Here is a 16,101-nt window from a genome sequence, read left to right on the forward strand (position 1 = left end):
CTTGTCTGTCTTTCCTGAATACTTGAAGCTCTCCTCGAAGTCCTAGGAAGCGCACTCCCAAAAATCTGTCATCTAAAGGCCACAGAAGAGCACGGCTGCTCCGCTTTGCTTCATGGCCATGCACTCTTTCTAAGCAATGAACCCCACCACAACACGCAGAAAAAAACCCACACACTACAAGAGGGGAAACCTCTCAGGGAAACACCATGCAAAAGAATGAAGATGATAGCTTGGATGACCCAAAAAATTCCAACCATCTGATTAACCTCTCAGATAAGGAGTTTAGAATAGAAAAATGGAAGATGTTCATAGAACTCAAAGAAAGCATAAATCGAACTGAACAGAGCACAAAGACAGAAATCAGAAAACTCCAAACTGAAATAACAGATCTGAAAAACACAGTAGCTCAACTGAAAAACTCAGTGGATAGCCTCTCCAGCAGGTTAACAGCTACTGAGGACAGAATCAATGTGCTGGAAGATGAGATGCAAAAAAACTCAACACAACAGAAGAAATTGAAAAAGAACCTTAAGAGAAATGATCAGGCAATGGAAAAAGTACTCAAGGAATGCGAACAGATGAAAATGAAAATAGAAATCTTTGATAAACTCAACAGAAACAACATAAGAATCATTGGAGTTCCAGAGGCCCAGGTAGGAGATCCTCAGGAAGAATTAACTGTCAAAGACATCATCAAAGAGATACTCCCAGAGTTAAAGACTACATGCAATCAAATCCGGCATGCCCAAAGAGTACCAACTAAAAGAGACCCAAAGAAAAACACTCCAAGACACATCCTCATTACAATGACAAATCCCACAGATAGAGATAGAATACTGAAAGCAGCAAGATCAAAAAGGGAAATTACATTCAAAGGAGTATCCATAAGACTTACAGCAGACATGTCACAAGAAACTCTCAAGGCCAGAAGACAGTGGTGGGATATTGTGACAAGACTGAATGAAATGAATGCCTCACTGAGAATACTGCACCCAGCCAGACTCAGGTTCAGGTTTGAAGGAAGGATACATAGCTTCATGGATAAACAACAGCTCAGAAACTTTACAGATGAAAAACCAGCCTAAAAGGAAAAACTGAAAGGTCTTCTTTAAGACAAGAGAGACCAACAAACACAGCAAACTTACCTACAAAGATGACATTAAATCCTATGACAATCATCTCCCTCAATGTAAATGGACTAAATTCACCAATTAAAAGACACAGAGTGGCAAAATGGGTCAAAAAGATGAATCCAACCTTCTGCTGCCTACAAGAAACACATCTGAATAGTCAGAACAAACATAGACTAAAAGTCAAGGGCTGGAGGAAAATCATCCAAGCAAACAGCACCCTTAAAAAAACTGGGGTGGCCATATTAATATCTGATGACACCAACTTTATACTCAGAAAAGTTGTAAGAGATAAAGATGGACACTTTGTACTAATCAAGGGATATGTGCAAAAGGATGAAATCAGACTTTTAAACATATATGCACCCAATGAGAGACCAGCCAATTATCTAATACAATTATTGACAAATCTCAAAGAAGACATCAATAATAACACAATAATTGTGGGAGACCTCAACACGGCCCTGTAAACACTTGATAGGTCAACCAGACTGAAACCCAACAAAAACATACTAGTCCTGAAAAGAGAAATGGAAGGAAAGGAACTAGTGGACATATATAGGACATTCCACCCCCAAAAACCTGGATACATATTCTTCTCCAATGTACATGGGTCATTCTCCAGGATAGACCACATGTTGACACATTAAACATACCTTCATAAAATCAAGAGGATAGAAATCTTGCAGGCTGCCTTTGCTGACCACAAGGCTCTGAAATTAGATGTTAACTACAAAGAGACACAGAAGAAAAACTTTAACAATTGGAAATTAAACAGCCTGCTACTGAGCAACCAGTGGGTCCAAGATGAAATCAAAGAGGAAATTAAAACTTTTCTAGAAACAAATGATAATGAAGACACAAACTGCCAGAATCTATGGGAAACAGGAAAAGCAATCCTGAGAGGAAAATTTATAGCTTAGCAAACACATATCAGGAAGGAAGAAGGGACATATCTGAATAACTTAATGATGAAGCTCACAAAATTAGAAAATGACCAACAAAAGGAACCAAAAATAAGGAGACAGAAGGAAATAACAAAGCTGAAAGCAGAAATCAATGAAGTGGATACCCAAAAAACAATCTGAAATATCAATGAATGCAGAAGTTGGTTCTTTAAAAAAATAAACAAGATTGATAGGCCGTTGGCAATATTCACAAAGAAAGAGAGAGGGAGAAACCTGATAACCTGTATTAGAAATGAAAAGGGGTAGGGAGTCCTTTAGGGCGGCTGGCTGTGCCTGTTGAATGCAAAGTCACTGTTAGGTCCTTGCAGGCTGTCGGATTCAGGCTCTGGCTAGGGTAAAAGCTGATTTTTCTTTTTGTCATACACTAAAGAATTCTTTTGGTCTACTGAGTCTTTCAGACTTGTAAAAATAAATAAAACCCGGAGCTCCTGGAATAGGCCAGAGTGAGTGCAGGAGGTCACCAACTGGAGCAAGTGGAAAGCAGCCATTCGAGGGAACCTCGAGTTCCGGGACAGGTCAGAGAGTGAACCTGCACTGTCTGACTTGAAGGGAGTGGTGATTGGTCAGGCTTGACTGAGGACGAGGGAAGGTCCAAAACTCAGCGACATCACCCAACATACTCACATAGAGCCACATCCCGAGAAGAGATGCAGCCCCACACCACAGGTGGCAAAAGCAGGCTGAAACCTGAAGGCACTGCACACCAAACCAAGCCAATCAATGCAAAGAAAGATGGGTAAACCTAGGAAAACATTAACAACAGGGGAGATGGAGAGAAATCAGAACAAGTTCCCAAGTCCACCAAAACGCACAGACCCAAGAGAGGAAGACCTAAAAGCAGCCATGAGAATAGAATTCCAAGCCATGCTATAAGAAATGAAAGACACACTGGCCAGAGATTACAATAAATTAATAGATGAACAAATGAACCAATTTATTTATTTTTATTGTGACTGAAGTTCATTTACACAGACTTATTTACGATACATAGTGACAATGAATGAAGGGCATTCCCACCACCAATGTTGTCCTCCCTCCACTCTTGTTCCCAGCATGTCTCCCACATCTCCCTCCTTAACTCCCCAGAATCCTACTGCAAATGGTCTCTGCCTTACAGCTTGTTATAGGTTAGGTATCTATTCTGTTTGGTGTTCCAGTCTGGTCACTTTTTTATTTATACTACATGTTCATATGACTTGTCCTGGTATCATTCTTTCCCCCCCTCAACTTATGAGGCTGAATGATTCAAATTATGCTATTCTGTTGGAGGTAAAAAGGTTAAGGAAAAGAGGAGAAAAAAATTGGTATCAACTACTAAAAAAAAAATCACTGAATAATATCCACAAAAGTGAAAAAGAAAGGAAAAAGTGGAAGAAAAAGGAGAAGGAAAATAATATAAAAAAACAAACAAATGAAACAAAACAACACCAGAAAAAGTGCTGCAGTGGCAGGGTTTCTGTTACCCCACCTTTTTTTTTTTTGTATAGGCACAGCAAGTACTGGGGAAGGAAGGAAATTCCCGTGGCTTAAGAGATTCAGGGTTTCTCCACTCTTGAAGCATATTGTCATGGGAACAACCACTGGCTCCATACCTTCTCATTGCCATATCCCAGGGTTGTTGTTGTTGTTGTTGTTGTTGTTGTTGTTGTTGTGTGTGTGGTGTCAGGAACCTTTCTTCTCTGTTGTGGATGAGAAAATAAGGTCACTATAGCAAGCAATCTTGGTATTTGTGCAGGTCCTAGGACAGGGCCTAGGATAGAATCTTTAAGGTTCTAGAGGTACTGTTCCACCATTGTTGGTGTGTTCAGTTTTATGTATCATGTGCTCCATGTTTTTGCTCGTTCCCTAAGCTGAAGTCTAGGAAATTATGGTTCCAATTGTTCTGCTCAGTCTCTGTTGTCAGAATTGTGCCTCTGTACTAAGAAGTCTTGATTTTTGTAAAAGACCTGGGCTTTAGTCTAGGGTAGGGTTTTCCTTAATGGTCTCAAGGTACGTTCTGTTCAGTCACAGTTGTCAAAGTCAGTTTTCTGTAGTTAGTGATCTTATTTTTCATAGTTCAAAGGACAATACATCTTCTGATTTCCACTTAGTGTTAGGTGATGTGATAGGACCTCCTGGTCTTAGGTCAAGTTTTCATGTCATAGTAACACTGGCACAAGTATATCTCCCAATGCAGTTTAGTTCCTGGTGTTGTTGCATGGATTTGTTTCAGTTCTACGTCTGGGATCTGGGATTTGAGAATGAACTAACACTGTCCAAACTTGAGACTGAGTTGTATCCACATGACATATGTCCAGGATGGGAGGCACCCTTGTATAAAAAGTGTGAGTTCTTATACTAGAAGATAAGAGCTTGTGTCTGGGTCCATGATTTCCCCTTATTTACTGTGCCTATACAAAAACGTATGGTGTCCTTTTGTATTGCTGGTGCTATTCCAGGTAAGGATGACAGGCCACACGTACAGTATCTGTGGTGTGGTCTGAGCTTTTATCCCAGGCAAGACATTTTCTTGGTTTTGACCAAGCAGCACCAAAACTGGTGAGGGTAGAGAAAATATGTATATATAAAAAATAGAATATATAGATAAAATTGATATATATATATATATATATCTGTATATATATAAGGAAATTGAGAAAAAAAGAAATAAAGGTATTTGAAAAAAGAAAATGATTGGGGGGGCTATCTGTATGTTTAGGAATATATATCTTAAGATACATTTTTATAAAGGTATTAAGCTAACATAGGCAATATAGGCCTCCCAATTAGGTCTTCTGAGATATTCTTGTGGAGAGCGAAAGCCAAGGTACTTTTTCGTATCGTAGACTTTGGTCTAGAGTTTAAGATATGATTTGTGGCATTTCAGAGTCCTATAGTGTCCTTGAGCTGGGAGTTTTGCTGCAGCTGAATCCGGTATCATGCAACTGTCCATGATTTGAAGGGGTGAGAGGGGTCACAAGCTTGAGTCAGGAGGCTTATTGGTTGTGGTTTCTTGCTGAGACACAAGATGAGGGATCAAGATGGTGTCATTCATTGAGGAGCTGGATGGTGGTCTGTTGGGAAGGAGGTCAGTCTTGGTGCCTAACGAGTTAAAAACTGAGGGTAAACAGGGTTAAATAAGGGGGAGATAACAAATCCAGGTTGGGATATGGGGGGGGGTAGAAAGGTCTCTGGGTGTGGAAAGGCAATATAGAAGAAGGGCTCTATACATTGTATAGATAAAATGTTTAAGGCTAAGGCTCTGTAGTCAGATAGGACAACTGTATAGAAAGTAATGTTTACTTAGACACTGACTTCAGAGATCTATTTAAGTGCTATCCTCCATACATAGAATATTCCATTTTCTTACCTACAAGTAGTCAAAAATTAGAATATTTTTGGACTATGATAAAAAGGGTATATGTCGCGCGGGTGATATCTCCCAAGGCCCAGGTTACCAGATCAGGCCATGAAGACTCTCTGGCGTGGGGGAATCTGGGCCCCCAGACTGACTGGCAGTCCGGGGGTTCTTTGGCTAGCTGTCCAGCCCAGTGCCCACCACATGCCAGTGCAAGGGACCAACTCCTGGCGTGTGGCTTCTTCAGGCCAGCTCTCTCACCTCTGTAGCTTGCAAATGAATGGATAGGGGCAGAGTTTTGCTCTGGAAAACCACATGCAAGAAATTCAAAATTGACCCATACCTCACTCCTTATACAAAAATTAACTCAAAATAGATCAAAGACCTTGAAATTAGACTCGAATCTATAAAGTTTATAGAGAATAAAATAGGTAGAGCACTCGAAGACCTACATATCAAAAAGGTCTTCGAGGATGGAGCACTAATGGCAAGAACTTTAGCGTCAAACATAAACAAATGGGACTACATCAAACTAAAAAGCTTCTGCATGGCAAAAGAAACCCTACTTAACACAAGAAGACAGTTAACTGACTGGAAAAAAGTCTTTTTACCCATCATATCAGATAAAGGGCTAATATCCAGAATATACAAAACACTCAGAAAGCTGAGCCCCCCAAAACTAAATAAAGCCATAAAAAATGGGAAGATGAAATGAATAGACACTTCTCTGAGGAAGACTGAAAGATGACCAACAAACACATGAAAACATGCTAACCTACACTCATCATTAGGGAAATCCAAATAAAGACAACAATGAGGTACCACCTTACACCAGTGAGGATGGCTCACATCAAAAATAATAGAAACAATCTATGTTGGCGGGGATGCAGCATGAAAGGCACTCTCATCCACTGCTGCTGGGAATATCCCCTAGTCCAACACCTATGAAGAACAGTCTGGGGAGTACTCAAAGAACTCAGAATTGAGCTACCATTTGACCCAGCAATTGCTCTCCTAGGTATCTACCCCAAGTTGGAAGGACATTCATTCCAAAGTATGTGTGCACCCCAATATTTATCACAGCACTCAGTATAATAGCCAAGTCTTGGAACCAACCTCGATGTCCAACAACAGATGAATAGATCATTAAGATGTGGTATCTATACACAATGAAATACTACATGGCAGTCAGAAATGATATAATCAACAGACTTTGCACCAATGTGGATGGACCTAGAACATATTATGTTAAATGAAGTAAGCCAGAAGATGAAAGACAAACACAGAATGATAGCACTATTCTGAAGCACCTAGAATATACACCTTATATACAACTAATACTCAACAATCAAATAACAGGGTTTAACAGGGTAGAAACCCCAAACACTGTAACAGTCAACATATACCAGAGAGCAGTACCCAAAATACATGAAAGAGGAACAACACAAACTCTTGACTACACACTATACCACAAAAAAACCCCAGCAACAGCAGAAACAGCAGCATAGAAAGACCAGGTAAGTAATAAGCCTTCTACTACAAACGCCCATAATAAACCTTTAGGGATCTTATACAGGATTACAGGTAAAGGATACCATGGGAAACCACTGACTCCAACGGAAGCATTCCATAAAAATATGTTTTAATTCCTTAATATTTCTATACTTAAAATAACCTCTCAGTTTTTCTGTCCACAGGCGTTCTTGAATACAAAGGGTAGACAAACTAAGATTGCATCTCGGGGCTCAATCACACGAGATACCACTCCCAGCTTGCACTACAAGAGTGTCCTGATAAAACTCTTTAACTTACCCTTTATCTCTAGGTAATACCTTCATTTAGGACTTGAAGCACATGACCACCCAGACCACCGAAGCAGCAACTGTGACATATAGACTTATATACTACAGGCCCTACTCATCAAACGCATTCAAACAAACTAGCATTCCCTCGCTCTTTTCTCTACTATTCTCACTACTGTTTTTTCTTTTTCTTTTTTCTTTTTCTCCCTTTTCTTTTTAATTTATTTTCTCTTTTCTTTCCTGCCCCTTCCATATACTTTTCCCTTTCTCCCCTTTGAAAATTCGACTATCCCTTTACCCCGCAATCCCATCCAGGTTCCCCACATTAAAACTCTTCACCCTCAGTTCCTATTCCAATAGGCATCAAGAATGACCTCCTATCCCAGCGAACCAGTATCCAGCACCCAAGTGAAGGGACGACCAGTCAAACCCACACCTCGCCCCCTACAAGAAAAGGCAACCAACTCCCCTGATGACTCTTGCTGCGTAGTCCTCCTTACCAACCCTTCCTAATGTGGACTGTTACTTGAAACCGGACTTAGCTCTACAAGTATCCTCCAATGCATGAACTCTTCCCAAGTCTTCCCTGCCGCAAATCTTTTGCCAATCTCAAGAAGGTCAGGTTGGGAGATGAAAAGGCACCTGGGAACCCACACACCACAAGAAAATCTCAAAAGACAATGGGGAAACCTATACTACCATCATAAATATAAGACCTGTATCACACTACCTCTTTACTTGCTTTTCTCCAAATGCAAGATACTTTCTTGCATCACCTTGTTCCTTTAATTAATTTTTTATTTCATTTCTTAAAAATCTTTCTTCTTGTCATATATATATATATATATACGTGAGCACATATTTTTTATTTCTATTTTTATCTTTTTTGGGTGTGTGACCTGTTTTCGTTTCCTTCTCTCTCCATCCTCAAATGCACCGGCAAAATAATGTAGCACCATTTCTCCCTGCAAAGGCACACTAAAAAAAGGGGAAATCTTACGTATAAAAATGAGCTCTTATTTATTAGGGATAAGAACTCATACTTGTTTACAATATAGGGGTATCTTCCACCTTGAAAATATGTCACATGGACCCAACTTAGACTCCAGGTGATTAGACACTAACCGTCCAGCCTTGAACCCTGGACCACAGACATAGAAACGACATACTTCTTCACAACAGCCATAGGAAACAAATCCCAACCGGGACATCCTTAATAGTGCTCAGACACCAACAAGTGCCAGCCCTAGCATGATACCCTGACAACGAGGAAAATGGGAACAACTTGACCTAACAGCAAGTTATCCTACCTGACCAGCTAATGATAAGACAAAATCAGAAGACTTGTCACCCTTTGGTCTATCTCAGTGGTCCTCAAACTATGGCCCTCTGGCCACATATTGTATTTGTATCTGTTTGTTTCTTCATTGCAAAATAAGATATATGCAGTGTGCATAAGAATTCATAAGTTTTGTTTTTACTATAGTCAGACCCTCCAATGGTCTAAGGGACAGTGAACTGGCCCCTGTTTAAAAAGTTTGAGGACCCCTGGTCTATCCAAATGCCAAGATCGTGATTTACAGATGACTGACTGACAGAACCATGGCCAGACTGTATGTATCCTGGGACCAATAAAAAAGCCCTAGTCTGGGGTGTGAGCCACGACATGCATAACAACTATGATCCCTAGTTCCAGAGGTCTGTCTGAGACTATTGCAACAGAAGGGGACCTCTGGAAGCATAACGGAAGACGTTATCCCAGGCCCCTTCCTAGGATCAGCCCAAAGACCAGGACCGCCAAACACAGAAGACGGATTAAAATGACACTGAGGGAACAGAGCTTCTAGATCCACAAAGAAAGACATAATCATAAGTTCAACTCCTTGACTCGTGCAGATACTGAGACCTCTAGTTACAGAGGTCTGATGTTATCACCCAGGCGGAGCAGAAGACTTCCATACACCACAAAAGCACCAAGGGGAGAGTAAATGAACCTGAAAGGAGTTTATATTTAATCCCATGACAATATACTTCAAGGGTGGAGAAACCCTGTATCTCTTAGACAAAGGAAATTTCTTTTTGAATGACCCCAATATTTACTGTGCATCTGCAGGAGGGAAAAAAAAGCACAAAACAATTTTTTATTATTATTTACTTATCTTTTTTTTTGTTGATTTCATTGTTGTGGTTTGGCTATTGAAGTGGATGTCTCCATTTACATTTATTTATTTATTTATTTTATTTTATTTTCTTATGTGCTCTGCCACATTTTTTTAATCTCAAACCATGGCTTCTATATGGTGCTTACCCTTGTTTTGTTTTGTTTTGTTTGTTTGTTTTTTTGGAATGCTCACTGGATATTTTATTTGACCGTTCTTTATGTACTGTTGTGGTGTTTCACCTTCTTTTTCCCCTTCGTCTCTCAAACCAAGATGAAAGCCTCTAGAAGGACTCCGCCCATTTCTGGAGTATCTGGTTCTTTTTTTCTTTTTTTTTCTCCAGGTCATTACTTTTCTCTTCTTCAAACAAAACCGCATAACTTGAACTATCTAGTCCCACCTCCCAATTGGGGGGGGGGAATAAGGGAGGTACCAAGACCAAATAGGTGTAAGACCACTAAGTAGTAAGCTAGGCACAGAGGAGACCACTTATCTAGCAGCCCCAGGGGTAAGGGGAGAGGATATGGGAAGAAGGACGGGAACGGAGGTGGAGGGAGGACAATTTGATGATGGGAATTCCCCTTATTTTATATTAATATGTACCTAAAATATTATTGTTAATGATATGTAAGCCACTATAATTAAAATAAAATTTATATTAAAAATATAAAAAAAAGAAAAGGGGGAGATCACGACAGATATTTCAGAGATCCAAAGGGTAATCAAAGACTACTTTGAGAAACTTTATGCTACTAAACATGAGAACCTAGAAGAAATGGAAAAATTCCTGAAAATTTATAAACTTCACAGTTAAGTAAGGAGGATGTAGCATATCTAAACACCCCCATCACTATGGAGGAAATTGAAACTGTAATCAAACATCTGCCTAAAAATAAAAGCCCAAGCCCACTTGTTTATTTCTTCTTTGTCAAAGTGTCTGTTCATTTCTTCTCCCCACTTTTTGATGGGATTATATGTTTTTTTCAGTGAGTGGGAGAAACTATTCACCCAATACCCATCAGATAAGGGGCTAATCTCCAAAATATACAGGGCACTGACAGAACTTTACAAGAAAAAAACATCTAATCCCATCAAAAAATGGGGAGAAGAAATGAACAGACACTTTGACAAAGAAGAAATACAAATGGCCCAAAGGCACATGAAAAAATGCTCCTCATCACTAATCATCAGGGAGATGCAAATCAAAACAATGATAAAATAGCATCTCACACCACAGAGATTGGCACACATCACAAAGAACGAGAACAAGCAGTGCTGGCAGGGATGTGGAGAGAAAGGAACTCTTATCCACTGCTGGTGGGAATGCCATTTAGTCCAACCTCTATGGAAAAGCGATATGGAGATTCCTCCCCAAACTGGAAATTGAGCTCCCATTCAACCCAGCTATTCCACTCCTAGGGATATACCCTAGGAACACAAGAATACAATACAAAAATCCCTTCCTTACACCTATATTTATTGCAGCACTATTCACAATAGCCAGTCTCTGGAAACAACCAAGATGCCCTTCAACAGATGAATGGCTAAAGAAACTGTGGTACATATTCACAATGGAATACTATGCAGCCGTCAGGAGATATGAAGTCATGAAATTTTCCTATACATGGATGCACATGGAATCTATCATGATGAGTGAAATAAGTCAGAGGGAGAGAGATAGATGCAGAATAGTCTCACTCATCTATGGGTTTTAAGTAAAATAAAAGACATTTTTGCAATAATTTTCAGAGACAAAAGAAAGGAGGGCTGGAAGGTCCATCTCATGACATGAAGCTCACAACAAAAAGTGATGAGTTCAGTTAGAGAAATAACATCACTGAGAACTATCATAACAATGTGAATGAATGAGGGAAGTAGAAAGCCTGTCTAGAGCACAGGCAGAGGTGGGATGGGAAGGAGGGAGACTTGGGACATTAGTGATGGGTTTTAAGAAAAATAAAAGTCATTTTTGCAATGATCCTGAGACTATGAGAAGAGGGCTGGAACTTCAAGCTCACTTCATGAAGCTCACCACAAAGAGTGGTGAGTGCAGTTATAGAAATAACTACACTGAGAACTACCATAACTATGAATGAATGAGGGAACCTGTCTAGAGTACAGGTGGGGGTGGGGTGGGATAAAGGGAGATTTGGGACATTGGTGGTGGGAATGTTGCACTGGTGAAGGGGGTGTGTTCTTTACATGACTGAAACCTAATCACAATCATATTTGTAATCAAGATGTTTAAATAAAGATATTATAAAAAAAAGACAATTCCAAGGTCCAACATAGAAAACATCCACAGGGCATCACTGGTCTTGAGGTACTTGCTCTTTGGGGATAAAATTTACTAAGTCTTGGGGGTCTCTTTCTTTCTGAGCAAAGTACTATAGTATCATCTTGATCTTGGGCCTTGGTGTGATTTTAGAATGTAAGTATGTGTGTGTGTATATATATATATATGTTTCTCTGGCCTTCTAAATGTTGTTTAATAATATGAATAAATACTTGTAATAAATTCTTTTTTGATTAATAAAAATTTAGACTTTGTCAGCATATACTATGGACTTAGTTACTGTCAAATAGTTTTGCATATATTGACTATTTTTGTTTGTTTTAGGGCCAAAGTAGCATTTACTCCCAGTTCTATGCTTTTTACTCATTTTTGACTCATAATTATATAGGAATATCTATGCTTACTCCACAGAGGAGCAAGTGGAGGATTTAGGAACTTATTCGGAGATTAATTTCTTAGCTGGTATTCCAGCCCAGGTAGTTTGACTCTGGACTTTAATACCTTGTCCACTTCCCTTTACTGTGGCTAATGGTTTGCTGGTTCTAACCTTGCTCCTTTCTCTAGCATACTCCCATCAACATGATTCATATATACACATAACCTACCCCTGTCCAAAGTTTACTAGTCTGGTAGTACCCTTTTGATTCACTGAATAGAATAGAAAAACTATTCTTTCACCAGTGCTTTTGAAATGGAAACTACCCTGAATTTAATTGTAAATTCAGGAGCTATTGGCAACCATAACTACCACCACATGAATGATGCACTCTGGAACCAGAGAGGAAGGCCCTCAGAGCATGTTTCTGGCATTCCCCCGGTCAGCCATGTTCCTAAGATCTGTCATGTTCCAAAAGAGGATTCATGTTGTCTATGAGCTCTCTCTCTCTCTCTCTCTCTCTCTCTCTCTCTCTCTCTCTCTCTCTCTCTCTCTCTCTCTCTCTCTCTCTCTCTCTCTCTCTCTCCCTCTCTCCCTCCCCCCCCTCTCTCCCTCTCTCTCTCTCTTCTGTGGAGTTACTTTAAATGATATTTTTGTATTTACAACCAAGATAATTCAAAGTCATAATGCAATTCAACTTTAAACGCTAACCCAAGGATTTCAAAGTCTTTTGCCCTTTTATCACCAAAGAATCTATGTAAGTTTCTTTCTCTGTGTCCATCTTCACAAGACAGAGTATGTTCAAGAGGACTTCACTGATGTGTTAGCAGGGCACATTTGCTGTAGTAATTTGTCCCCTGATGCTTGTAAAAGAAAATACTTAATACTTGATCATTGATTCCATTAATAATAGAATCTTTTTGTTTTTTCTTTAAAATTGGCTATATTATAACCAACAAAAAATATCAATTATGTCACCTCCAAACTTAACCTAAAAAAGTTCTTGTTGCTTCTGCCATTTCTAAGGGCTTCGTTATATGGAACTCAGTCCAGCTTCTAGAAGATAAAGGTGACAGAAAGATCTGAAGTGTTCAACCAGTGGCAGCTCCTTAACCCATAATGATTTGCACCCCTTCCAGCTAGCCGCCTAAGCCCAGGTGAATAAGTCAACTTGAGACAGCAAAAATATAAGTATAGTCAACTATTGTGATTTCAAATCACTAAGTTTTGGGGTGATTTCTCTCACAACGAGAGATAAATAATACAGTTCTTTTTTATGATTTTATTTTCTGGTGTTTAGTTAGTACTTGTAATTAAAACATACACTGTGAATTGTGGCCCAAAAGGCTCTGGTTTCTCACCTGTTTGGTTGGGAATGTTAAGGTTCTAGACAGGGAAAAATAATATCTTACAAGGCAGAGAGAGCAGACTGGGAGAGTAGTTTTGTTTTGTGGTCCTTAGAATGCTTTGGCATATATGAGTGTAAAAAAGGGTTCTTTTGGGCCCGGAGAGATAGCACAGCGGCGTTTGCCTTGCAAGCAGCCGATCCAGAACCAAAGGTGGTTGGTTTGAATCCTAGTGTCCCCATATGGTCTCCCGTGCCTGCCAGGAGCTTTTTCTGAGCAGACAGCCAGGAGTAAGCCCTGAGTACCGCAGGGTGTGGCCCAAAAACAAAAACAAAAACAAAACAAACAAAAAAAGGGTTCTTTCTACTTGTTTGCTTTAACACAAAATAATACTGTTTGAAAGGTTTCTAAAAAGGAAGAGTGTGTGGTCCTGACTGCAGCATTATACTAGTGTGTGAGCATGGTGTCATCTGTGTTCAGGGCCCATGAAGGACTCTTGGTGGAAAGGAATATTCTGGGTGATCCTTGAAAATGTTTCATATTAGTCCTCAGAATCCCACAACAATGCATTTTCTCCCAACCTTGCAGTACTCTCCCTACAGGTGTAGCTGAGAGAGATCTAAAGTAAAGCTTCCACATTTAGTATTCTTGACTCAAAAATTTTATCTATAGGGCTGGAGCAGTGGTGCAAGTAGTAGGCCATTTGCCCTTCTGGTGTTTGCCTTGCTAACCTAGAACAGACCACAGTTCGATCCCCCGGCATCCCAAATGGTCCCCCAAGCCAGGAGCAATTTCTGAGCACATAGCCAGGAGTAAATCCTGAGCATCACTGGAAGTGGCTCAAGAAATGCAAAAAGAAAAAAAAAAGAAAAAAGAATTATAACTATAGTTTTAGTATTAATAAATAAATCTATAATTTGATTTAGAACATTTGCATTTGCATCCATCAAGATTCCAATCAGAACCTTCATTATATGTAATATTAATGAGGAAAAGTGAAATGATAATGGAGTATTTATAGAAGATACAGGTATCTCCCCACAAAGGGACAAGTGGAGACTTTCCAGAGGACAAACCTGAATGACATTACCTTCATTCAGAGATTAGAGTTAACAGCATGAGCAGCAGAAAAATCTGGCTTTCTGGGCCTCTGGGTCATGCAAGAAAGGTATATTTTTGGGCTATTCCTACACTGTTAATTTCCTGCAGTCAAAAATCTCCACCAACTCAATGGCTTAAAACAGCAAGCATTTCTTCTCTCACGGATTGTGCTCTTTGCTTTTCTAATTCTCAGTGTCACTGGCATTTCTAGCCTTGAGGCCGAATCACTTTAATCTCTGTCTCAACTACTCTCAGGCTTCCTTTTATAAGGACTGACAAAGTTGCACCCAGGGACCACCTGAATAATGCAATATAATCTCCTCATCCTTAACCTAATAAGAAAACACTTATTTTTCCTTTTCATATAAGAAAGCACTTTCCCTGGGGCTGGAGCAATAGCACAGTGGTAGGGTGTTTGCTTGTATGCGGGTGACCCAGAATGGTCCTTAGTTCAATACCCCCAGCGTTCTATATGGTCCCCCAAGCCAGAAGCGATTTCTAAGCACATAACCAGAAGTAATCCCTGAGTGTCACCAGGTGTGGCCTCCCCCCTCCAGGAAAAAAACCAAAACAAACAAACAAACCATAAAGAAAACACTTTCTAGTTGCAGGGATCAAAACCTGAGAGCCGTTGTATAATATCTGCTATAAATGCAAAACCAAATTTCTTCCCAAGGACATCACAAAGACCAACACTGAGGGCATAATGTAAAATAATTGGCCTGTGTGCCCTAAAAAAACACTTGATATTATGAAAGGACAATGGGAAAATGTGATACTAGAAAAACAAACAGTGGGTTTGAGATGAAGCTAAACTAATAAATTGATTTTTAAAATGCAATTTGTGCACCTGGGTTGAGTCATGGACAGAGAAGGGAGTCATACCAGAACAAGTGGAAAGTCTGATAAATAATAGCAATATATCAATACTAACTTGCTAAATTTCTGTTATATATAGAATGTTCTTATTCTGATGAAATACATGCTAGAGCATTGTAGAGAAAGCAAATGTGGTAAAACATTTACAACTGGTGAATCTGCCAGAAGTAATATAATAATTTCTGCTCATTTTTAATAGGCAAGTTGGTTTTTTATTTTTTAAATCTAAAAACTCATATATTTATCATTAAATATATAATTACAAATGTTTTCTCTTATTCTATGGCTTGTCTTTTTAATTACTCAATGGTATCTTTGGAAGACACAAAATTTTTTTTAATTTGGTGACATTCAATTAATTGTTTTATTTTGCTATTCATGCCATATCTAAAACTCCATTACCAAATCCAAAATTTAGAATATTTAGCCCTGTTCGCTTTTTATAAAAATTTTTTAACTTGAAAATTTGATTAAAATTTTAATATATGTATATATACGGGGAGCAGGAGTGATGGTAAAGTGGGTAGGGCACTTGCCTTGTACCAACCCTGATTGGATGCTCATAATCCCATATGGTCATCTGATCCTACCAGGAGAAATCATTCCTGGATGCAGAGCTAGGAGTAAGCTCTGAGGTGGTATACCCTCCCAAGTAAATGTATATATATATATATATATATATATATATATGTACATATATATATGTA

This window comes from Suncus etruscus, chromosome 4 (genome assembly GCF_024139225.1).
Source record: "Suncus etruscus isolate mSunEtr1 chromosome 4, mSunEtr1.pri.cur, whole genome shotgun sequence".
NCBI lineage: Eukaryota > Metazoa > Chordata > Mammalia > Eulipotyphla > Soricidae > Suncus > Suncus etruscus.